Here is a 27298-nt window from a genome sequence, read left to right on the forward strand (position 1 = left end):
GATAAATACTTCTCTCACCTTCTCACCTCCTTTGCGGGAATAACTTTCCACCACAACTGATGAACTAAACTTGTTCGAGAGACAGGAGAGCTCTGAACAGCCCCTAATCCTCACTTCTCTTTCTTTCTTTGATGGTTTGGGGGGGGGGGGCGGGAAGGGGTAAGAGATCAACCAAAGGACTTGTATGCATGCATATAAGCATAACCAATGGACACAGACCTAGGGGGGTGAGGGCATGTGCTGGGGGGTGGGAGTGTCCGTGAAGAGGTCAATGGGGGAAAAAGGAGACATATGTAATACTTTAATCAATAAAGAATAAAAAAAAAGAAAAATGGGAAAAAACAACAAAAAAATAGAGAGATTATCCTATTTGGGTGGGCCAGTTTAACCTCAGCACAGGAGACTTAAGAGCAGAGAGTTTTCTCTGGCTGAGAACAAAAGAGAAAATCAAAGATCTAGTACATCAGGCAGGCCTGAAAAAAAGCCAGACTACAAATTGTTAACTGCCTGTGGTGACCGAGGAAAAGAAACTCCTAGAGCCATGTAGGGACTGAGAGCAGTCCCCAGCTGAAAGCCAGCAAAATTACAGAGACCTCAGTCCTTATGGCTGCAAGAAACTGAATTCTGCAAGTCCTTGGAAGAAAACCTAGAAAGAACTCTGAGCCCTAGGTGAGAACCACCAGCACCTTCATTTTAGCGTGCAGTATTCGTTTCCTATGGCTGTTATAACAAAGTACTACAAATTGGTTGACTGACATAACAGAAATTTATTCTGTTACAGTTCTAGAGGCTGGGATTCTGAAATCAAGATGTCAGCAGGGCCACGCTCCTTCTGAGAGGCTGGGTAGAATCCTGCCTAGCTTCTTCCTAGCTGTTGGTGGTAACTATTGATCATTGGCTCTCCTGGGCTTGCAGCTACATCACTCCAATCTCTGCTTCTGTTGTTACATGGCATTCTCTCTGTGTGTCTCTGTCTTCATATGGCATTTTCTTTTTCTTATAAGAACAAGTCATGTTGGATTAGGGCCCACCCTAATGACCTTATCTTAACTTGATTATATCTGCCAAGACCCTATTTCCAAATAAGAAATACTAGTACATTCATAGGGACTGAGTGTTAGGATTTCAACATCTGTCTATAGGGGACACATTCTACCCATAGCACATGGGGAAAACCTGAGCAGAGAATCCAGACATACTACGTCCAGATCTGACCTACAGAAACTGTGAGAGAATCAAATTATGTAGGTTAGTCTGTTAATTTTGTGGAAATATATTACACAGCAATAAAAACAGTAATGCAACACCCAAGCTTGTCAAGATTCTAGATTGTCACTGTACACATGGAGAGATAACTATATGCCTAGAAAAATTATTATTTGCAACAGAAATAAAAGGATTTATTCATAACTCCCCTATTTCTAAGAAAAGCAGGTACTTGTAACTGGAGAGTTAATTTTAGCAAGAGGTCATGGGTATAAGAGTACAGGATTTAAAGACCAAGGACAGAGGAAAATTGCTTTGCTTAAGGAAAATACAGAGGAGAGCTTGGGTTAGGCTGATTGAGGGTCAGTTTAGAGACCTTTTGAGAGAAGAGTTGAAAGAGGGAAAATCAGCAGCTGGCAGCCCAAATGGGAAGCAAAGGTTGAGATCAATGGCTATAGCCAAATAGGAGTTGTTACTAAGTCATTTGCAAGGTGTGAATCAAGTTAAATTCTCTTTTCCACTTCCCAATAAAAAGTTCATTAGAATCTAGATCCACTGCTACAACTAGTTATCCAGGGATTATCTCTGGATGTTGATAATATGACTGTATTTATTTTCAAATTTATTCCTTTCTGCTCAAATTTCTTCCAGTGAGCATGCATTACATTTGTAATCAAAAAGTACAACAAATGTCTTTTTAATAAAAATCTACATTATTTAATTATGGCAGAGTGGAAATACCATGAAAGACTGAGTGCTGCTTTATGGGTTGGCTAAGAAAAGACCAAAGGCCACTTATGGCTGGCCAGTCGTATGTGGTTTATTTGATACACGAACATCAAATTAGTCTCTGAATTCCAAGTTTAGTAACTGAGTTTTAATGATTATCAATGTTTCTATACTCTATTGAAATCATTAGCAGAGTATAAAATTGAACATAATACAGATAATATATTCAGAACAGACGCTATGAAGAGGTGATTCTCAGAATGTGGTCCCCTAACAAGCAACCTCAACATGATCTGGGAATCTGCTGGAAATGCAATCTCTGAAGTCCTATCCAGGACCTAATGAATCAGAAACTCTGAGGGTGGGCCTAGAAATGTGTGTTTTAATATGCCCTCCAGGTGATACTAATGCATGGTCAATTTTGACAACCACTACTAGAGAAGATCCTATCATTGCTTTAACCTCAATGCCCGCTGCTGGTCCCATCAGGGCCATTTTAAATACTGTCTGCCTCTATCAGAACCTTGATATTTCCATTTTTCATTACACATGTTTCATTCCTTACACTCTTCTATTTCCCTGTGGGTTTCCTCTCCTAGAGAATATAGATGTGATATTGTTATAGAATAAACAATTTAGAATACTGTTTAAAGAGGTATTTTTTCAAAAGTCAATTATGTAATAGCAATAATTTGAAGATCCAGGATATCCGATCATTCTTGTGATTACATGAATGTCTCATTCTCCTGATACATAAGTGCAAGAAAATGGCTTTTGAGAGAGCGATGGCAATAATTTCCTTAAATAAATCCATGCATAAATAGTATGGATTTCTAAAGCCATTTCACTTGTGCATTGGCACAGATTTGTTGCTATACTTCTGCAAAGAGGGAGACTATTGCAATAAAATATATTCTACCAGAACTTAAAGCAGCTCATATCACCCAAGTGTCTTATGGACCCATTAATTATAAGGGGGAAAAAGTGTAGAAGATAAAATGTGTGTGGGACATAAATGTTTAACCACCACATAGAGTTTAAATAATTAATGGGATGATACCCTTTAGTGCAGAGCCCCATATCTTTAAAATATAGAAGAATGTAAGTGCACCATTTCAATATTTAAGTCAAAGTAAGTGATGCAGTTTCTGCATGTGAACTATATGTCTGGGCAATGGACTGAGCAAATTCTTCATAATAATAAAATGGCTTTTAAATGTGAATTGGTCTCATAAGGTAGAAGGATTTCCCTAACCAACACAATTTATTCAGAGTAAGATTAACCAAGACAATTTTTGAAGCATTATTATTCATTACCTTCATATTTTATAATATTGCTAGTTCAGTGTATCTGAAGTGGTCCAGTGTGTTCGGACTGAACTTTCTTCACGTCTAAACAGCTTAACTGATAGTTACTTGATAACTCTTTTATGAAGCAGTTTTTCTAATAATGCTTTCATATTTCTGGTTTATGATGCCATTAAAGTCATTATTTGTCACATTAGTAATAGAGGATTCTTAAAATATCCCTAGCAGCAATTCAGGATGGCTTTTAATGTCAGCATAAATTACTGTATTACTAAACAAGCTATTTGAAATATTAACAGTGTTGTTTGCAATTTCAAAATATATATGACAACATAAGCATATAACATAGATCCCTATTTTAGGGAAAACCTACAGAAATGAAACTAAAGTAGGTTGGCTTGACCTTGTGCTATAACTTAACAGGAAAAAAAAGTCCCTTTGATCACGGAATGGATCAGTGAATTTTCTGCTTTAGAATTATTTACTCTTCATAAACTAAGCAATTTAAAATTGGGATAAAAGGAGGAGGAAATCTAACTTGTCCAGAATGCTATTTTATAGTGAATCCACAGCAGTTTAAACATTCATGGATATAGTTTCCAATTATTTTAGAAGTTAAAACACTGTGGCATGCTTTTTCCCCACTCACATTGCATCTAACAGGGGCAATTTTTCTAGAGGGCCATGGATGAGGCTCCAGAGCTCTAAAATTAGACCATACCAGCTGTGCATAGTTGGTGTGCTGCCCCAGGCTTGTGTGCATATGTAACATCATCCCATCACACTGTCAGCTGCTCCACTCTTGGAAACAAATGGAGTATTAATGTCCAGGAACCCTGCCGTTGGACTGCTTTGGAGGAAAGCTTCAATGATGTATGGCTCTACTCTGTGTCGGCAGCATCACTGAGATAAGAGATGAAGGTTGTTGTTGTTGTTATTGTTTCTTTCATGGGTATGTGAAGACAACAGATCACATCTTCTAAGAGGAGTTTCTCTTCACAGAAGTTTGGTTAGCTCATATGTTTGGTGGGTGTGTAATGAAAGCTATCTGGGGGCCAAGTTGAGTGCTTAGGACCCTTAGACAGGATTATGTTTGTATAATGGAGACTCTAACGGAAAAGATCATTTGTTATGAAAATGGGCTATGTTTGAATCATTTCTGGGACTATAGAGTACTGCTCTTAGACTCTATCATTTAGAATGATAGAAGCATCTATATATATATATAAAAGCCTAAGCAACCATTACAACCAGTTGACCAAACAACCGGTTGACCAGTCGTTATGATGACACACTGACCACCAGGGGGCAGTCGCTCAATGCAGGAGCTGCCCCCTGGAGGTCAGTGCGCTCCCACAGCCAATCTCTCACGGCCAGCCAATCTCCTGCGGTCCCTCCCCCTAGCCGGCTGGCTGGCCCTAATTGGCCCCAATCACCAGCCAGGCTGAGGGACCCCACCCATGCACGAATTCGTGCACTCGGCCTCTGGTAGTAACATAATAAAGAAAGCACTGAAATAGAAATCAGAAAGTTCTTGTTCCTAAACCCAGTCATACCACTTAGTAGTGATGGCCAACTATGTAATCATGCTGACCATCTTCTCTTCATTTTTATAATTGCTAGTAATATCTATTTTATCTACTGAAAATGGTTGCAAAAATATTGGGGATATAAGATATATGAAAGCAGGATTATTAATTAAATCATACTTGACATTTAAAAATGTTAGTTTATTAATATAGTTATTTTGCCTTAAAATTATCTATTTGTCAATTGTGAAACTGATCTGCATGTTACCACTACGAAACCTTCTCTTTTTTTAAAAAAATACATTTTATTGATTTTTTACAGAGAGGAAGAGAGAGGGATAGAGACTTAGAAACATCGATGAGAGAGAAACATTGATCAGCTGCCTCCTGCACACTCCCTACTGGAGATGTGCCCGCAACCAAGGTATATGCCCTTGACTGAAATAGAACCTGGGACCCTTCAGTCCGCAGGCTGACGCTCTATCCACTGAGCCAAACCGGTTAGGGCGAAAACTTCTCTTTTTAAATGTCATTTTGGACATGACATAAAGACAAGAATGAAGTGAAATTGTCAACATGCCAACTATATCAAGTTATTATTCCTGTTTCTGTAAGTACTACATTGAAATAAACTGTTGACTGTTGTGACTGTGAATGAGTTCTGAAATAATTTTTTTATTGAACAAGTCATTTATCCACAGGAAATGTATCATAATTCTTACTAGTATAAGCCTTGCCTCGCTCTGGATATTGATGAAGACCATGAGGAGTGGAGTATTCGTGACAAGAGACCAAGTAACTAGTAGTAATTGATAATAGGGAATGGTCATCATAATTTCACACCCAACTCTATTAGTAATGGAAACAGAACTATTTAAGATGTGTTTGAAAAAAATATATGTATGCATCTTACATAATAAAAGCGTAATATGCAAATCTACTAAACGGCTGAATAGCGGAACAGCGGAATGACCATTCAGACGACCATCCGGGACCACACTATGACATCCACTGGCTCCAGGCCAGCCAAGGCAGGTACAGTGCAATTGGTCAGGGAGCCTGGCCATCGCCCCATGATTGTCCCACAGAGGGAGGCCCAGGCCACCGGCCAGCAGGGCAATCAAACGGGGTGCTCCACGATTGCCCCAAAGAGGGAGGCCCAGGCCATCGACCAGCGGGCTGTGGCGGATGGACTGAGCCTTCCTCTGTGATGGAAACCCAGGTCCCAGGTGCCGGCAGCCGGAGGGAAGCCGGTGCTGGCAGCTGGGGGAAGGAAGGCCTACTCTTGCACGAATTTCGTACATCAGGCCTCTAGTATATATATCTATATATAGAGAGATATAGGTACATACATAGGTACATACATCCTTACATACATAGATATGCATATACATATACACACATGGAAAGAAAGAGTGGGAGAATAAAAATAAAACTTATTATAAGGAATTGGCACACAAAATTGATTATGGACATTAACAAGTCCTAAAAGATGCTGTAAGCCAAAGAGCCAATGTTATATGTTACACTCTGAAAGCCAGTTGGCTAAAGATCCAAAAAGTACTGATGTTCAATTTCCAATTGAAGGCTAGAAGAGACCTTAAAACAGGCAGGATGAGTTCCCTCTTATTCATGGGAGGGTCAGTCTTTTTATTCTATTTAAATATCTAATGGATTGGATTAGCCATCAATCTGCTTGACTCAATCTACTGATTTAATTATTAACCTCATCATCCAGAAACACTCTTTAGGGCAGTCCCAGAAAAAGGTTTAACCAAATATTGAGGTACTCAGTAGACCAGTCAAACTGACACATAAAATTCACTATGACATTATTGGAGCTTAAGGAGGATGGGAAACCCCATATCACATCCAAATACTTCTTGGTAGACTTGTGCCTACTGCTCCAAGTAGAGTGGAATCTGTCTAGACCAGTGGTTCTCAACCTTCCTAATGCCGCAACCCTTTAATACAGTTCCTCATGTTGTGGTGACCCCCAATTTCATTGTTACAAATTGAACATAATTAAAGCATAGTGATTAATCACAAAAACAATATGTAATTATATATGTGTTTTCCGATGGTCTTAGGAGACCCCTGTGAAAGGGTCATTCGATCCCCAAAGGGGTCACGACCCACAGGTTGAGAACCGCTGCTCTAGACCAATCCAAGATGATCTAAAACCTATATAGCTATATATCAGAATAATAAGATCCGGGGACAAATGGATGGATAATCCTATACAGACTTGTACATGAGGCCTCTGTTGGGAGTGATAACTGTGCTTAAGGTCTTTGGGTTGCATTTGTCTTCATTTGCCCTGAACCATACAGGCTATGGCTTCTTTAACTTCAGATTCTGCACCAATTCCTCCTCTACACCCATACTCCACCCCCATAATTCTTTAATTTACTTTAAATTTTCTGAGGGCTATTAGGCAACACAACCAGAATTCATCCTTTATCACACATATTTAGTAAAATATAGATTTTGTTTTCTGGGGGTTGCAGAAATTCTTCCTAGTTTGTTAGTAAGAATTTTCCTTCTAACCCATGATTATTGATCCATGTAAGAGTATTAATTGGAAGAAATGCTTTTTTATATAAGTTTAATAATTCTTACTAAATATTACAATGAAAACCTCATTAAATACCATTTAAAAAGCAATGATTTGCCCTAGCCGGTTTGGCTCAGTGGGTAGTGTGGGCCTGCGGACTGAGGGTCCCAGATTCGATTCCGGCCAAGGGCACATGCCCGATTGCAGGCTCAATCCCCAGTAGGGGGCGTGCAGGAGGCAGCCGATCAATGATTCTCTCATCATCACATCTCTCTCTCTCTCTCTCTCTCTCTCTCTCTCTCTCTCTCTCTCTCTCTTCCTCTCTGAAATCAATGAAGATATACTTTTTAAAAAGCAATGATTTAATTAGTAATCATTCTTATTGACCACTACACTGAAAATCTAATTCTGAGATTTTAACAACTCTATTACTTTTTGTGAAAAACATTAAAAATTGCCATATTTGGTAAACACTTAAACATCTTTAACTTCCAACTAATTTAAAAAATTAAGAGAAAATAGATATGATATGTGTGGGGGGGGGCATGAACAACATTTGCTATTTTATTTTTAAAAATTATAACATTCCAATGCATACATTTCAATTCAGAGAAGTAAAATTGAGTAACTAAAAAGCTTTTAATGTGATGTATATTAATTTTCTATTGCTGATATACCAAATTACAAAAAAACTGAGTAACTAAAACAATAAAAATATACTGCCTTACAGTTCTCTAGGTCAGAAGTCTGACATGGTTCTCACTGGGCTAAAATCAAGGTGTAGGCAGGGCTGCATTCATCCCTGGTGGCTCTAGGACAGAACCGGTTTACTGGCCTTTTCTAGGTGCTAGCACTGCCTGCATTCCTTGGCTTGTGGCTCCTTCACCAAAATTCATTGTCATCAATGTAACATCCATCTGTCCCCTCTTCCATCCTCAGATTCACTGTGACCACTTTGAAACTCATTTGATTAGTCCCACCCAAATAATCCAAAATAATCTCCTATCTCAAGGTCCTTAACCTCAATCACATCTGGAAAGTTCCTTTTGCCATGTAGATAACATATTCACTGGTTTCATGGATTAAGATGTGGACATCTTTTAGAGCAATTATTCTGCCTATCGTATGTCATAAAATCATTTTAGATATATGTGTTAATAGACGAAGTCCTCTTATTTTTACTTTTCAGAAAAGTAGTTTGTACAATATTAGTTCCTTCAATTGGAAAAACTGAAAAATAACTCTACGTTTTTATGTAATGCTTGGAACCAAGAACATATTTAAAAGAAAAATTAAAAATTAACATAATTAAATATACATGCTAATTAATATCACTCCTTAATTACTAATAAAGCAGTTTATATTATAATTAAAATCAACTTGCCTTTATTCATTAAATTTTTAAAATAAAATAATAATTATTTAAAAATATTTCTTCACAGCTGTGGCTTGATAATTAAAACATTGTATCCAGGGACCATCGCCTTCTAAATCAGAGTCATTATTGTCTAGTGAAGTCATTAACATGGATTGATTGGATAACCGTGGCATAATAACCTGAGGATGACTTCCAACTCTTATTTCTGTTATTAATATATAAGTTTAAGCTCCATGAAGTCAGGTGCTATATCCCCTTTGGTCCACTTATAAGGCAGTACCTATCACACAGTAAATGTTAACTAGATTTTTTTTAAACTATGAATAAATGAGTCAATATGTTAACCAAGAGGTATTAGCATGTAAGAGGACCCAGAAAAATTTAAGAAGAAAGGTATGATTTGAATATTCCTATTAATTCTATTTGCAGACACTAATGGTAATTATGGTATCTCTTACTTAAGAGCATGGTGGCCAATCTGGAACATTAAATTTGCAATAGATTTGAATCTGTTGTAAATATAGATCTTCTAGCTATTTTAGGTCATTGATACTTTTTCCATGACTACTGACTGCTGTTCAGTTCCATACTAAGTAAAAGCTAGGAGAGCTTAAGAGGCTTCAGAAATAATAAAGCCAATAAATGTAATCAGATCAAATCAAAATTTTTTTCTGATGGTCTGTTAGATGTTGCAAGAAACACTGTTTGTTCTTGTTGAAAAGAGCAGTACCATGTTGGGGAAAGAAGGCCCTCTGAAGTTCATTGAAGCTAAATGCTTGCTGACTTTAAAAAGCACTGACTACTAAAGTGGACCGATCATACTTTCAAAAATAGGCTTTCCAATTCCCAAAATCTGCCTTTCTTTCACCTCAGACACCATCTATCCCTTGTCTGAAGCAAGTCTTGTAAAGAGAAAATTCTTGAAAGAGAGAAAATAAATCCTATCAAGGTCTTTAAGAGAACTTGAGGTAGAAATGCCCTGCAAAGCACTTTGCTTTCCACCAGCTGATTTGGTAGCAACAGTTGCAGTGATGTGGCCATTTTCTCACTTGGTAAGGTATTTTAAAAAATTTTTAAACTACATTCTGACTGAAAAGCTTGCCCCTTTATTATTGGATTGCACCTTTATTATTCAGACTGAGTATGAATAATTACTCATCACTGTACTACTCCAACATGATTAATTTGCACCCAATTTAATGTAAAATTCCTTCAGTATATTAAACATTTGAGTAAACACAGAAGTACTCTTTCTCCTGGTCTTTGCTTTGAGTTCCACAGTTAAATGATTAATTTGTTATAATAAATAGGAAACCATGAGCCCATGCTTATATAGATATGTAGGTAAACAAACAGACAGAAAGTAAATAAATTTGGTGAATAACAGGATATTTTCATAGTCACAAAGTGCCTTGTCACAAAATAATTCACCATGAAGGGAAAAAAGTGTAACTGTACAATAGAGTAGTCTGATACCTCTTTAAACCAGAGATTAAATTTAATAGATCACTAGAACAAATCAAAATTATGTACATATATCTGATAGGATGTAATGAAATATCAGATAAATTCAGATTAAGGTCATTCTACAAAGTAACTAGCCTATAACCTTCAAAACTCTCAAGATTAGAAAGTTGTTGTAGGCCAATAATGCCCCTAGAATCTGTTTCTAAATACCACTTATAGGGAGTTTGAACTTTGAATTGACTGAGTATTTATTTAAAGTGACTTAAAAAGAAAAAATTGAATTATCTTTGTAATTTTCAAATGTATGCTTTATTTGGCCAACCACCAAAACAAGGGCACATGAAAAGTTTATTTCAGCTATAAAACTTACATGTAATAAACATGCAAGTTTATTTCAGCTTCCTCTCCTAATGAACATATGAAAAGTAACAAATACATTATGATCACACTAGTGGCCCAGTGCATGAAATTTGTGCACATTAAAAGGGAATTAATTGGAGGAAATATTTTAATATTGTGGGTATCCAGCTCCCTCCTCCATACTGTCAGAGTCTGGGCCGGCACCCATGGGGACACAGCATCAACTACCACCGGCACCGTGAGACCCAAAGTCAAGTGCCCACCCACCCGCACACACCTGCACACACGCAGCTTCCTGTGATCAGTCATTACAGCGTGAGGGCGTCACAACCACAGGCTTTTTATATAGATAGATTACATGTGAAGACTCTTCCAAGACTTAAAATTCTGTATACAGCAAAATATCCGCTTCTCACATGGTTATAAACCACCTAAATGATACATTCAGATATTATGCAAACTTTAAACATAAGATTTTATTGAGAAAATCACTGGTGAGAAAATTATCCCATTACAGCATAAATATATAATATTAACAGTAAAAAGCAAGATAAAGAACTCTATGTCTGGCCCTAGCTGGTCTGGCTCAGTGGATAAAGCATCGGCCCTTGGACTAAAGGGTCCTGGGTTCCATTATGGCCAAGGGCAGGCTCAATCCCCGGCCCTGGCCCCAGCTCTGGCCCCGGCCCCAGCCTGGATGAGCAGGAGGCAACCAATCAATGTGACTCACATCGATGTTTCACTCTCTCTATTTCTCCCCTCCCTTACACTCTCTCTAAAAATCAATGGAAAAATATCCTCAGGTGAGGATTTTTAAAAAAAGAAAATAACCCTATGTCTATTATGATGCCAGTTGAATTTGTATATGTGTAGGAGTCTGAGTAAGTGTATCCTATATAATAAAAGGCTAATATGCAAATAGACCGAATGGTGGAAGAACCGAACAACCAGTCGCTATGACGTGCACTGACCACCAGAGGGCACGCGCGGAACATGGCAGGCATTGGCCACAGAGGAATGGTGGAGCAGGTGAGCAGGGGTGCCAGACCAAGGTGGGGCACCGGGCGCTGTCATCAGGGTGAGTCTCTGGTGGTTACTGAAAATTCTTTGCTCCCACGCACTGCAGTACCGCACCCGCTGCCGGTGCCTGGTGCCAGCCCCGATCACTCGGCGCCATCAGTGGGTGCGAGCGGCAGCTGCTGGCCCCGATTGCCCCTCAGGGCTTCTCCACCTCCCCCTGCTTCTGAAGGGCGATCAGGGCCGGCAGCCGCCACTCACACCCACTGCTGGCAACAACCCCCCCGCTCAAACCCGCTGCCAGCACAGGAACCTCTGCTCGCACCCACTGCTGGTGCCAGCCCTGTTTGCACCCACTGCTGGCGCCAGCCCCAATTGCTCTGCACCGTCAGCAGGTGTGAGCGGGGCTTGCAACCTCAGCGTGCGGGAGTGGGGCTGCCAGCAGACAGGGGACCGGGGGCCATGGCGGGAGGGTCTGGGTGGGGGCGCCCCTGTGCCCACCACAGCCTCACAGCCCACAGTTCCTTTCAAGGTGCATGAATTACACACATTTAAAACAAATGTATAGAAAATGGGATCTTGTTTTGCTATCAGAAATCAATTCCGTTTTTAATCCTCATACTTGAATAGTAGCAGAAAAACTAACTTATGTTGCTTCCTGAGATTTTAGTCACTTTAATTTAAAATTTTTTATCTTTCAAATAAATATTTACTTTAACTAAAGTATTAGTATTTTCTCAGCCATTATTCGAGACTCCTTCTCTACTATTTTTCCCACTGCCATAGATAACCTTCCACAATGCTACTGGGGAAAATTTTGTTCTGACATAATAACAATTTTAGTAATCAGAGGAAATTGTAAATGGGTCAAAACACTTGCCCTATCTTCCAAAGTTCATAGGGGGATTTAAAAATATGATGATCATTGAAATTTTAGAAAACTGTAATGCATGCAATAAATACATTCTTATATTTTCAGCTCATTGGGATGTACTAAATAATTGTTTTGATTTCTGGTTGCATTTTAAAGACTGTAATGATGAATAGTGTACATGTTTGGGTCCAAGGTATGAAAATATGCTTATGTTCAAAAAAGAGCATCTCTCTATGTATGATCATTCAGCAAAATGTGGAATATCTCTCTGGGAATGGCTGTATCAGGAATTCTCTGGAGAAGAAGACAGGGCAGTGTATGCAGTTTGAAAACAATTATAAGATAATACTGATGCATGCCTTATCTCTGCTACCCACTCAGATTATGAATCACTTTCGTTATCTACATTTTATTATTGTATCAAATTAGGTCACCAGAAGAAAACATGATTGAACTGTATTATCTCAGTCCCTGTAGAAGTGTCTTTACTACCATGATTTCATTTCATATCAGTGTTTGCTCTAATGAAGAGCCATAGAGATATTTCTGCATCTGCTGTAAAACTGCTAATTATATTGCCTAAGACTTTATTAAATGTCCTCTAATATAAAAGTACAAATGTTAGATTTTTTTCCCCTTAGAGGTTAATACCAAAATAGTTTATCTCTGCTAAAGAGTCTTCTGCCATGTATCTGATATTGAGAGCTAGGTAATCTGTCATCTGTCCCTCTACTTTGGCTTCCAGAAGACGGGTTAAATTTCAGGCTTAACTCTGGAAACATTCCATAATCCCTTTTTCTCTCTCTCTGTATGTTTCCTCTTGTGTCTTTTACATAATTTTCAATCTTTTAAATTTCATTTAGCTAATGAGTATTGTAAGCATTTTAAGAGAATTCTGAAGTAGATGGAGTAAAAAGTATAAATAAAAAGTAGGAAAAATCGAGGTCCAGAAAAATCTCAGTTATCAGAGCAACAGGGGATCAGGGGCCACTTAAGAAACAACCTCTTTTTCAGAGAGAACAATGAGAAATAGGACAGAAGGTGAGCAAAGGGGATAGGAATTAGAAGTTAAAGGACAAGTTTTGATACAGCAACCTAGGCAGTTCCATAATTCTTGATAAACTATGAATGAAAGTAGAGAATGGGAGAGGAGTTCATCATGATCCAGGCAGTGCTCCTTGGAGGAAAAGGGAGACTACACAGTATAAAAGGAGACTTGTCCCAGACTCCCTCATCGCCTACATGCTTAAAATTCAGACCACCCAAATGCAGCTCACTTCTTAATTGAATTATACCAAGCCGTCAGGCTGGTAGAAAGTATCTTTGTCCAAGTTCATTTAGAGAACTCAGGAATGCATAGAATAGAAGCAAACAAGTTTCTGTGTAATCAGAGATGTCTTTGTTCTTTCTTAAATCCTGGAATAATTGTAAATTTAGATCATTATCAGGTGTACTACAGAAAGTGTTGATACTCCTGTTTCTTTTGGATTGGCCTAATAGTTCTCTGAGTTTGGCAGATCCCTCCGACCATCCACAGTGAAGCATGTCTGTCTGTGTTACCTGTTGCCTTAATATGAAAATGGGCTCCTCTGTTAAGTGCCCATCAATAGTTCAGTAAACTGTATTTCTCAAAAGAGGTTGAGTCATCATTAGAAGTTGACAGCCACACAGTGCTCACATATATACTAAACTCCTCATAATAAACTCTAAATCACCATGAAGGCTTTAGGCAGAACTCTAGTAATTTATATATTGGCAATAATCTCTCATCATGTTACCATGCTCATTTTTGGACTCAGCTTTTAGTTTCAAAAAATTCTCAATGTCCTTTCTTATCACTCCAGACCCGAGTCCTCTGAGCATTATACTACATATTTTACTAGTATTGACTTTTCTTTTCTATGATAAATGAAACGTAGATTAATATGCTGCTAAAAGTACTTATAGAATATTATTTTCCTTAAGAAAAACAAAGGTTCTTATTTTCTAACCCGACCATTGGAAAAGAGAAAAACAAGGCAGTTATATTTAGAAATTGCCTGTCTCTTATCTAAAGGAAATAATGGCAAGTTTTAGAGGTGGCAGGGGTATTTTCCTTTCAAGTATGTTTTCTGGATAGATCCTATTGTTGGTAAATAAATGCCAAAAAGAGAAGTAGCAGAGCTAGAATATAAATATTTGTTTTAAATCTACAAAACTAATACACTAAATAGATCTCATAAGCTCATGCACATGCATATCTTGTTTTGTTTTAAAGTTTGGTAGGACTATTGTTGCAATTACAGAATGCAGAAATAACTTAATGAAACTGCAGCGGAAACCCTTATTCAACACTTTGCTTTGCTCTCCCCTTTCTTTGAGTAAATCTGACGTTATAAGCATAACTGGTTCTCTGTGGACCTCTTAAATAATTTAAAGATGCTGAGCCTCATATTCTACAGCCCAAAGATGCTGACATTATTTTAAATTAGGTTTTTACACTTAAAACGTATTGAAGTGCATTTGGGGGAGATGAAGTTTTGCTACCTGTGCTTTTTTTCTATGAGAATAGTGTTCAGCAGACAGAGTCGGAATAAAAATAATATATCCATGTTTTGTTTTTAAATGCTTTACCTCCAGTCAAATGACATGAGCTATGGTAACACTATATGACAACCTGGTAGTTTCAGAATAATAGTTTATCTTTAATTCTTCACCTCCAGTCAAGTGAAATAAGCTAGAATAACACACATATGACAACCTGGTAATTTCAGAATAAATTCTGAATGCAAAGAGAGTTGTTCATATCAAGTGAAAAGATCAAAACCTAAATATTTTCTAAGAAAAGCAAAAGAAGGCTCTTGTGATGTGTCTCACTATTCTATGCATTTGGATTTTGGCACAATTCAAAAGATTCTGTGGTACACAAAGCCATACAGAAAGTCATTGCTGCAATGCTGAAAGGTGGCCGTTACTTTACCTGTGGCACCGATTTTAACAGAGTTCAACTGTGTCTAAATAATCCCAAACCCAAGAAATGTACTCCTCTTTGTCTGCACCTTCATCTCTTTCTACACAGAAGACGGGAAGTCAGTTCCATCCCCTTCCTACATATAACTGCCACATGTGGTTTTCCAGTCCCTCGGTTGTATGTATCTGGGTCAGAGGCAAAGCTCAAAGTTGAACTAGGGCTTATTACATGCCTGGCCTCAATCAGAATTTTCCTTATGTGATCAGGCATGTTCCCAGTTGCCACGCAATGCAAGTTGGCATGGGAGAGGGGGAGTAAAGAAAAAAAAACCCACCGGGAAATGGGCACCTTGCCAAGTTTTCATAGAGTGAAAAATTGGAGCCCCTGAGAGAAACAAATGTTTGGAACTGCTAACCCTTCTGCCCTATCACATTCCAACTCAGTCAGAGGGTCACACCCAGTCTCTGCCAGAATATGCTGTGCCACTGAGTACAGAGACAGGTCTCTAGCCTCACAGACATGGCACTGAGTGCTGGGGATTCATATGAGTTCACATGAAAGGTTCATTGTTTTTCCTTGTACCTGGTGGTTTCTAATTAGGTTTCTAATGCCTCCTGTTGCCTTTTCCTTATACTGCCTCTTTCTAGATTTTATGTCCCACTGAAATCTCAGATTCCATACTCACCTGATTCTACTTATGTTTTACTTGCTTTAGTCAAATTCATGGTCATTAGACATAGGTTTAATATCCAATGAGTAAAATTGACTAATTGTAGAAAAGAAAGATATTCCTCTCAGTAGAAAGAAAAAAATATATTAAACCAGGAAAAGATTTCAAACATGCTCAGATGGGGTGTTTTGACTTTGTGGGTGTAGCAAGGAAATAAGTTGGCTGGCAATCATCTTGGGGAAAATCTGTCAGTCACACACGATGGAATAACATTGGACTTGACTTTTCCATTTGCCAGAGACATGACTTTGGGAAAACCGCTTAATCACCCTTGTGTTTACTCATCTGCCAATGTGTGCAACAATGACCGATTTGCACATATTACAAGGCAATTAGGAGAATACGAAGATGGACTATAAGAAAGCACGTTTTACAAATATAAAAACACTGTATGAGGATACAGAACAATCATCTTTTTCTAATGGGCCCTGGAAAGGTGTAAAATTGTCAATCCTCCCAGGGACAGTCCTCCAAAAATAGTATAGTTAGTTTTTTGAACTAAAGCCTTCAATAATCGGTGTCTTTGTTTTGCTTTTTATTTTGGATCTGCCTTAACAGCTTTATTGGTACATAGTTTATATACCATATAAATCATCCATTTAAAATGTATAATTCAATGTTTTTTTCACATATTCACATTTGTGCAAGCATCTTCACAAAGTAATTTTAGAACATTTGTCCACCACAATAAATAAATACAAACATATATACATTGCCATTTGCAATTACTCCCCATTTCCATCTGACTAACACTTACTCCCCAGCCCTATGGCAACCACTCTAGTCAATTTTCTCTATCAATGGATTTGCCTATTCTAAAATCATACAACCTGTGGCATTTGGGAATTGTCTTATTTCAAGTTTTCAAGTTGCGATATGTACCAGTACTTCAATCTTTTCTATGGTTGAATAATGTTCGATTGTATATATCATCTTTTTCTAATGGGCCCTGGAAAGGTGTAAAATTGTCATATACATATATATATATATATATATATATATATATATATACATACATATATATAGCTATCTCACTTGTTTACTCATCAGTTAATGGATGTTGGGGTTGTTTCAACATTTTGATTATTATGAATAATGTTGCCATGAATATTCATGTACAAGTTTTTATGTGGACACATGTTTTTATTTCTCTTGAGTATATACCTCGATCTTCTGGGTTATATGATAATTCCCTTCAGCTTTTGAGGAACTTCCAGACTATTTTTCAATCACTGGTATCATTTTACATTCCCACCAGCAATGAATGAGGATTCTAATTTTTCCATACTCTCTACAATGTTTGTTTTTGTCTGTGTTTTTTAGTATATCCATCCTAGTATTTGTAAAGTACTATATCATCGTGATTTTGATTTGTACTTCCTAATAATGTTGAGTAACTTTTCATGTGCTATTGGCAATTTGTATATCTTCTTTGGAGAAACATCTATTCAGATCTTTTGGCTATTTGTTAATTGGATCATTTGTCTTGAATTTAGCTGTAAGATTTCCTTATATGTTTGTATAAATTCCCTTATCAGATATATTTGCAAATATGTTCCATTCTATGAGTTGCCCTTTTAGTTTCTTCATGGTATTATTTGCAGCACAATAGATGCTGCAAATTATTTTTTTCAATTCAAAATTCTGTTAATGTAATTGTGATCACTGACCCGATTGATCACAATATGTACAAATTGTTGTCATATGTTAATCATTAATTTCGAATGAAGAAAATAATCTAAATTTGTTTAATTTTTTGTTGCATATTCATGTAGCATGTTGCTAGTTTTCCACTGTGCTTTCATTAGTGAATCTATGTAGATAATCCATTTTTTATAGCAGTATGTTTTCCTCAAAAATGACCTCCAATTTACCTTAATTTGTAAACTCGGTTGTTTTGCAGTTAACTAATCAAATGCTTCTAAAATAGAAGCCCGGATTTATTTTGTTTATTTTTATTTAATAAATATATAGAGAGAGCAAATATACGATCATTCTAATAATTAAAACAAAAATAATACACATTCAATAAAAGTAAAAGTATTCTCACCCTGCTCTCTCCTTCCAATCACTGACCTCCTCCTTCTCACACCACAGTGACAAGTAATCCCTGGTGGCATGATCTTCTGTACTCATGTAAACACACACACACACACACACACACACACACACACACACACGTTTATATATATAAATTTCTGAGTTTACAATTTAAGACTTTATAACAAAATTGGGATCACCCAATATATATACATTATTCAAATTGCTTTTGTCATTTAACAGAACATAAACATTTTTCCAGTTCAAAACAGCTAGCTTTATTCTTCTAATTACCTTGTAGTGTGAGCATATCAGTCACTGTTTTCTTTTTTAAAGTAGCTATATACTTATAGTGTGCCATTCCCCAATAATGAAATTTATACTGCTTCTTGTTTTTAGCCTCTACAAAAATCATCTTTATACATACATCTCTTTGGGTTTTCTTTTCTTCTGAATTGTTTTGGTATATATTTTGTCCATTCTATTGATTAATAATTAATTCATAATAGTTCTTTGTATAGTAAAGATGTATACATTATGTCTGTGATATGCATTTCATTTTTTCCAGTTTTGATTTTATAAAATTATTTCTTTAATCAAGACATTTTTTACAATTATTTACATATTAAAATGTATACTCTATGCATTCTGTAGTCCCCATCTAATATAAAAAGTAGATGACAGATATATGTAGATAGATTAATAAATATACATTTATACATTTATGCTGATTAAGCAAATACATTTTTTTCTAGAACAACACACTGGAATTTGAAAGCAGTGGCTACCTCTGAGGATTGGAAGAAAGCTACTTTGCCCTGTATGCCTCCTCTTGCAATCTGAACTCTAGCATATCTACTTAGTATTGGATAATGGCAAAGGACAGGTATCTAACATCATACTGCTGGATTCAAATCTCTGCTCTGACAGTGACTAGCTGTGGAAAGAGATTCACTTATCTCTTTGAGTTCAGACATCCTCCAGAAACTCATCACTCTCTTAAAACATTTTTAATAGTCTTAAGCATTTTTTAATATTTTCAGTTAATTTGAGTTGTTTTTCAGCTGTTCATTTTATCCAAGCAATCAAACTCACCATATTTGAAAAATCTTATTTGACTTGAATGGTAATGATTCTAGTGCTTTGAGATTCTAGAGCTTGTTGCTGGATACGCACACACACATTCATTAAATCTCTACTTATTCATGTTTTATGAAAGGTTTTTATGAAGAGTAAGTATTAAATTTAATTAAATACCTTTTCAAACTCTATGAGAAAAATCATAATCATAGAACTCTAATTCTTTGATTTATTACTCTGGTTAACGATAGTAATGGATTTCATAATATTTACCGACCCTTAAATTATTGGCATAGACTTCAAATGTAAACCTGATAACATTTTAGTCAGATGTTTTCATTAACATTCATAAGTGGAATTGGTCTATAGCTTTTATTGTCCAACTTCAGTTTCAAGGTTATGCTAATTTCATAAAAAGATTTTTTTGGGGGAAAAGCAAAGTATTTGAATCTTTTATTTATTCTCTATGCATTGGAACAACTTAAACAACATTCGAGTTTTCTATTTGTTAATGATTTGGTAGACTTCATCTACTAAATCCTGTGGTCTAATGCTTTGTTGAAAGATGTAGTCCTTTGAAAATTTCATCATTTTTTAAATTGTAAGTAACTTACTTTAATTTGATATCTCAAGGCTGGTTTTCTTAAATAACCATCATCATCATCAATTTTTATGTCATTATTTCTTTCAGATTTAAAAAAAATTACTTGCATAGAACAAACTAAAGTATTATCTTACATCATACTTACCTTTCTTAATTTTTTTCAATCTATCTTTTTTTCATCTGTGGTCATCTAAAACTAAATCAATATATTTTTAATATTTATAAAAGAATTGGTTCTTGAATTCATAAAATAGTTCTCTTTTTTCCTGTATTTTAGTCCATTGCCTCTGCTTCCCAAAGACTTTTAACATTTTGAGGTGGATATAATTAATTTATTTTTATTCATTAGGCTTTAATGACACAGGTATATATAGGCTCTGGGTATAACTGAGCCCTATTTCAGGGATTCCTCCATAGGTTCCAAGACATGGTTCTTCATCATTTTTAAAAAATATTTTATAACTTTAACTTTCTCTGTAGCAAAAGAGTTATTTAAAAGGATTTTAAAATCTATTCTCTAATTTCTATAGCAGATTTTTCTTTTTCTTATAAAAGCATAGAGAAAATCATTAATCTGCTTTGTTAGGTAAAGGATTCCATTTTTCCTTCTTTAGTTGGTTACTCATGATCTGAGAGAGTAAATTAAAATCTCTTATGACATGTTTGTTTTCATTTCTCACACATCACATCTTGTTGGGGTTTTTTTGTAATTAAATGGGAGATTTTTAAAAATATTATTGTGGCCCTAACCGGTTTGGCTCAGTGGATAGAGCATCAGCCTGCGGACTCAAGGGTCCCGGGTTCGATTCCGGTCAGGGGCATGTACCTTGGTTGCGGGCACATCCCCAGTAGGGAGTGTGCAGGAGGCAGCTGATCAATGTTTCTCTCTCATCAATGTTTCTAACTCTCTATCCCTCTCCCTTCCTCTCTGTAAAAAGTTCAATAAAATATATGTTAAAAATATATTATTGTGGAAATTGAGTTACTTACTTTATAACATTTGATAGAACAGAAATATCTGGTGTTTGGTTCGTGTCATCTCACTTTATTAATTCTCTTTTTAATGCAAATGATATGGTGATACAACTGACTGACTGATTTCTACCAGACAGGATGAGAGGGTGGGAAGTCCTCTCAATGGGAAAGAAAAGAAGGGATAGTTACGTGAAGCAGGCATTACCACAGCACCTCCCCAATCTTCAAGGTCATCATGTCCTCACAGGGACCTCCTAGTAAAGTTGCTTTGACTATCACCTGCATGAAGTGACCATTCCTCTGTGTTTTTGTTTGTTTGTTTTATTTTTTTTCCCTTTATTGATTAAGGTATTACAAATGTGTCCTTATCCCCCCATTTCCCTTTGCCATGGCCACCCAGGCTTAGAAAATCTGGCTCCTTTACTGCCTGCTCACCAGATACAAGAAGCAGATACAAAATATCTTTAGCATATTCCCCGGTGTTTAAGAAGAGATAAGCAGAATGAAGATCAGTTTCCCAGGTATATCATCCCTCAGCCAATGCAAACCAAAAGCCTGCCTGAAGTCTATTTCGGCAGTTCTCTTCAATGATTTTAACCTTGAATTCTGCTTTGTCTACATTTTTTCCTTCCTTGTTTGCTTCCTTTTCACTTTTACGTTTGCCTGTTACATCTCAATTATTTTTAAATATTTTTAAACTTTCTCTGCCACATTGTTTTAGGTGTCTTTCTTAAAAACAACAAAACACTGAACTTTCTTTGTTTTCTAAGATTATGATGATGATTTATTTGATATAGAAATATATACAAATTTTCTGGTGTAACTAACACAAAAGGTTTTATGCACTGTCTTATTTACTAGTTAACACATTTACTTAATATTTAACATATTTTATCATTAGTTTTCCTGCTTTACCTCTCATTAATTTTGTCAGCTTACTCAACTTTCTCTTCATTTTGTCTTCCATCCTTTCCCCCGTTAATTTTACAGTACTTCTATGCACTTTAATTTTACTAACAGCCATAATTAAGCCCATGTTGCTCCATTATTTTATAAAAATTAAATAATAAGTATGGTCTTTCTCTAATATCTTTTGCTTACTCTTCCTACCTCCCACAATTTAACTGAGATAAGCCTGTTAGAATTGAGATTTCTTGTTAATAGAGCAGTCTGAGAGCAAGAAGGGATTCCTTCCCTTTCTGAAAACATGCAAATGCTAGAAAACAAAATCACTATTTTTAAAAACCTAGAGAATGTTGACATACAGAGAGGTACCAGAAACGAAGAGAGAACACAAAACCAGATTATTTTGTTTGCCAGGGCCAAGAGGCTCATGGGAGTGTAGAAACTAGGCTTCAAAACTGCTCAGGGAGGCTGTCCGGGGCCCAGGTTCACTGCATGTGATGAGCTGCAATCACAAAGGCCTGCTCTGTTCTGAAATAGGGAATTGAGAGCTCTCCATACCTGCTTGAAGAAGAAAGCTCAATGCTTCTTTCTTCTCGAGCCACAGGTAAAAACAGACTCATCTTTAGAAACTCGAGATTCCTTCGCTGCAGAGCTTCTCAAACAGGATACTAATCAGCTGAGGATCTTACTAAAATGTAGCTCCTGATTAAGTAGGGCTCAAGATTCTGCATTTCCAACAGGGTGACCACACTTCAAGCTGCAAGGGTGGGTCTGCATGAACACCACCCTTAGAAAAATAAGGACTCCAAATTAATATAAAAGCTAGACTGCCGAAACCGGTTTGGCTCAGTGGATAGAGCGTCGGCTTGCGGACTGAAGGGTCCCAGGTTCGATTCCGGTCAAGGGCATGTACCTGGGTTGCGGGCACATCCCCAGTAGGAGATGTGCAGGAGGCAGCTGATCGATGTTCCTCTCTCATCAATGTTGCTAACTCTCTATCTCTCTCCCTTCCTCTCTGTAGAAAATCAATAAAATATATATTAAAAAAAAAGCTAGACTACAACTGCTGAAACTGCAGAAACAAATGTAAAAACACCCTCTAGGGCACAAAGGACATCCACTGCAAACCATCTCCTCCTCCAAGTTGAATTCAGAGTCAAAAAAATTAAAAATCACAGTAAGAAACCAGACGGTAGGCCTAACAAATGAATAATGGATATGTTGATGTCAAACTGGGCCAACTGGCAAAAGAAAGCTTCTATGTCAATAAAGATACTTTGGCCATAAGTAACAGGAAAAAACAACAACAACAACAAAAAAAACCCACAATGACGAGTAGCTTAAACCATTAGTACACTGATTATTTCATAGAACAAAAAGTATAAAACAGGTGGTGCAGGTTAACTCAACAAAATGGTGGCCATAGGACTCAGTGGTTTCCAATTTCTGTGGTGTGGTCCTCAATAAGTAGTGGGGTTTTGCCCTTTAAGTTTTCTCAGATGCTCACCAAATAACTACGGCAATTCTAAGCAACACATACTCATTTGACAATGTCCCAAATTTAAAAAAAAAAAAAAAAGCAGAGGAGGCGGCAGTTCTCGCATATCCCTGTCTTTTCATCAGAGGAAGATCTTTCCCAGAAATCCTTCAAATTACCCTGGAAACCTCATCCTGTGTCTCGTCAGAACTTGTCATACATCAATCCTCACAGGAGCCACTGGCAAAGGGGCACAGCATGAATCTGCTTGATCTAGACCAGTCATGGTTCATCTCCTGGGCTGAGGTTGGGTTGGCCTTCTGGGAACACATCTCTGATTCTCTGATCCCTTGACATAATTGGCATTCTGTTCACTAAGAAGAGAGGAAATGCCTATTGGTTAGGAAACCAACGTTGTCTGCCTCAATCTGATGCTCATTTTAAAAATTTAAATTTCTGCTGTTCTAAGTCTATTTCAGCTATCTGGGGTGAGGGTGAGGTTGTCTCAGGGTGATAATGAGAATAAAAGCTAGATTTTGGATGACAGCCACATTCCTATCTGATATCCCAATATATCTTTATCACTTTTAAAGTGAGATTTTCATATAATCAACTTATAGCATAGAAATGAAAAAAAATGTCTAAGAATGTCTATATTTTTGGAGTAACATAGAAAAGAAAGAGACATAATATTTTAAACTTGTTTAGAACAAATGCCAAAGCGTGGATGTGATATTGCTTAAATTTTGGACAATCATTTTTTATATACACATTATATGACTTCTTTTATTTTTTGATAAGCTAGATTTTTTTAAAAATGAATTTTGAAAGAGTATTTCAAGCTTTTATAGCAGCCGACAGCTGACCAAATCATAGAGTGAGAGTTAATCTAACAAGAAATAAAATTCTGATGACAATCATGATACTTCTAAAGATTAACACTTGATAAAAGTAAAATGTTAAAAGAGGCTCCTATCTTCTACTCTAAGATTTTAGATAGATAGGTAGGTAGGTAGTTAGGTAGATTTCTATAATCTATACTAAAGTGTAATATTAAGAAACTTAAAGTGGATTTGGCAGGTTATAAATAAAGAGGTTTCAGTGTTTTTTTTTCTTTTTGTTTTGCAGAGAAAACTAGTTTTGAGAACTAGAATCCTATATAATAAAAGGGTAATATGCAAATTGACCCTAACAGCAGAACGACTGGGAATGACTGGCCACTATGACACACACTGACCACCAGGGGGCAGATGCTCAATGCAGGAGATGCCCCCTGGTGGTCAGTGCGCTCCCACAGGGGGAGCTCTGCTCAGCCACAAGCCAGGCTGATGGCTGCCAGCACAGCGGTGGTGGCGTGAGCCTCTCCCACCTCCTCAGCAGCACTAAGGATGTCTGACTGCAGCTTAGGCCTGCTCCCCGCTGGCAAGTGGACATCCCCCGAGGGGTCCAGGACTGCCAGAGGGATGTCTGACTGCCAGCTTAGGCCCGATCCCCCAGGGAGCGGGCCTAAGCCAGCAGGTGGACATCCCCCTAGGGGTCCCAGACTACGAGAGGGCACAGGCCAGGCTGAGGAACCCCCCCCCCCCCCCGAGTGCACATATTTTTGTGCACCAGGCCTCTAGTGTAATAATAACAAGGAAAGCCAAAATGCTTTAGGCTAACTACAATCTTTACCCCTTAAGGGATTCTGCTGTATTTTTGTTCCATCTGGGCAGAGTCACATGTTTCTTCTGAAAGGTCATGAAACCTCAGAGATAGAAAAGATTAAAATATCTCCAAACTCTATTTGCTACTTCAATAAAAATACAAGGTATTCTCGTGCCTTCTCAATTTGAAAACATCAACAGTTCAAATGATTAACAACCACCATTTGTTCTAGCCCTCACAAGTGAATATGTAAAGATAAAAATCCAAATTTCAGGCCTGCCTTTGGCATATTGTCTCTTTTGAGTCTCATCATAAATTTAGAGTTGGCTAAATTGTCTTGCTTTGTTGAGGTATATAATAAGTTAATAGATCTTCAGATGGGAAAAAATAGAACAGGTGGCTGTTGTTTCTAAAGCTAGAATATGTGTAGGCTGTAGATGGAGTTCAAGTAGAGGATGTCACTTGGAATGTGAGGTAGGATTTGAGGAAAGCTACAGGGGTACCTACACATATGGCAATTAGTCGAGAGCATTTGTGGAGGGCATGTAGCCATAATTCCACCTTGTCAAGTATCTGTGGATTTCGCTCTAGGAAGATATTAGATGAAGAATAATGCTTTTTGTCTTTCTGGAAGATTCAAATTTGGGTGTTTTCAATTATCACTGTAGTCACAACAACTAATTAATTGCAAATTCGTTCTGAATGTGTTCCCATAGGAGTAGACACATCATTTAAAACTGAAAAGCTCCCTGGCCATAAATAAATGTTTGGGGAAATGAAAGAATGCCTTAGATTTATATAGTATTTTATAGTTTTGGAAAGTGTTAAAAAATAAATCAGAAAAGGAATGGCATGCCCATCATCCTTGATCCTCACAACTTTGTGAAAAGGAGGAAAGCAGGATTCAGAAAGGTTAACTGACTTTCCCAAGGTCAACTAACTAAAAAGTTTTCAAGTCAGGGACTACACCTTCAGACTACTCTTCAGTTTAATGATCTTCTGACCTCTGGTCCAATGCACTTACTGTTTCACATGACACTATGAGGTTAGTATTTTAACATCACACATTTTGGAGAAGTGCACTCGTTAAAAAGAACAAGGCCAGAAAAAGATGGCATTAGGGGTTTTCTGAGTTGGGTTTCTTTTCCCTGGAGGTAAGTGGTCAAATGGGGTGGGAAGAGTCTCCCTATGTTTCTCTCAGTCTCTGTTTCAGGAAAGTGATTACCACAGTTCACGTTACAGTGATGTGTGCCATCACTTGCATCTTCTCAAATTTCTAGACCTTGCATTATCACAGCAGGGTAAGCTAAAAACTCATCACTGAGGGCCTTGTATCTTTGAACACACTTCATATGTTAAAAAAGGAAAACTATAATCAAATGTTTATGTTTAAAAAACTTTTTAAATATTCAAACCAAAGAAATAATGTAGAAATTCCAAATGACATGACAATCAGAAATCTTAAAGTTGTGTTAATGGTGACAACCTATTTCAGAGATAAACTGGTCGCTAAACTATAAAACACTTAGAAAAGTTACAATCCCATTTAGGTATTTTTATTTCACTTTTTTTCTATAATTGGGGTTCATTAATTAAGTGTTTCATCCACTAATACAGGCTTTGTGCTCAAACAAAAGAGAATTTCAATGAAGAATAAACTATAATAACACAAAATTCCTGCTTTTCATGCTCATAAAACATACACTCAACAAAGCACATTTCACAATGTCAGGGACACACCTCAAAGGTGTCTGGTAGGCAAAGAAGGTGGCTGGAGTCCGAATGCCCTTCCAACTGACATTTTAAAAGAAAACTTGCTCAAATTGTTTAGAAAGGCAAAATAGTCTTTCAAAGGGGCAAGCAAATAGGGCTGTACCTTCTCGGAGACTAAGGACATATTATGCTGGGGTCAGTACGGAGAATGATGAGCCTGACCACAGGACCCAAAATCAAATTGCTAAAAGGTGAGTCCATTTTCCCCTTGAAGTTGCCTTTACCTTTACTACAGGACAACATGCCCTGTGCAGGGAATACCTACATATTCCTTGACACATGCCTATGCTTTGTCAAGGACCCAGAGATCTCAGGGACCAACTGCACTGACACCAGGAAGCAAAGGTGGCTAAGGATGGGTCAGTGCACCCAGCAGGTGTTGAGGACTATTGTAAGGCATGACACCGTCACAGGAAATCATTTATTTCCTAAAATCAATTACAGAGCATGCAATGTTTACTCCCATAAAAAGGGTTCTCTTACTCTCTTTTATTTCCGTTTGCTTTCTAAACAGGTACAGACATGGGTGGAACAAAAGATAGCCTCCTGATGCTTCTGTGCCTGGGGAACTTGACCATCCCTGCAATGCTGCCACAGCCCTGCACAGAACATCTCCCACAGACAAGACCAAGTTCCTTTGAGACAATGAAGCTCAAGGTAACCATCTGCAGAGCATGAACCTTTAAAGGAG

The sequence above is a fragment of the Myotis lucifugus genome, unplaced genomic scaffold, assembly GCF_000147115.1.
Source record: "Myotis lucifugus unplaced genomic scaffold, Myoluc2.0 scaffold_31, whole genome shotgun sequence".
NCBI classification, from domain to species: Eukaryota; Metazoa; Chordata; class Mammalia; order Chiroptera; family Vespertilionidae; genus Myotis; species Myotis lucifugus.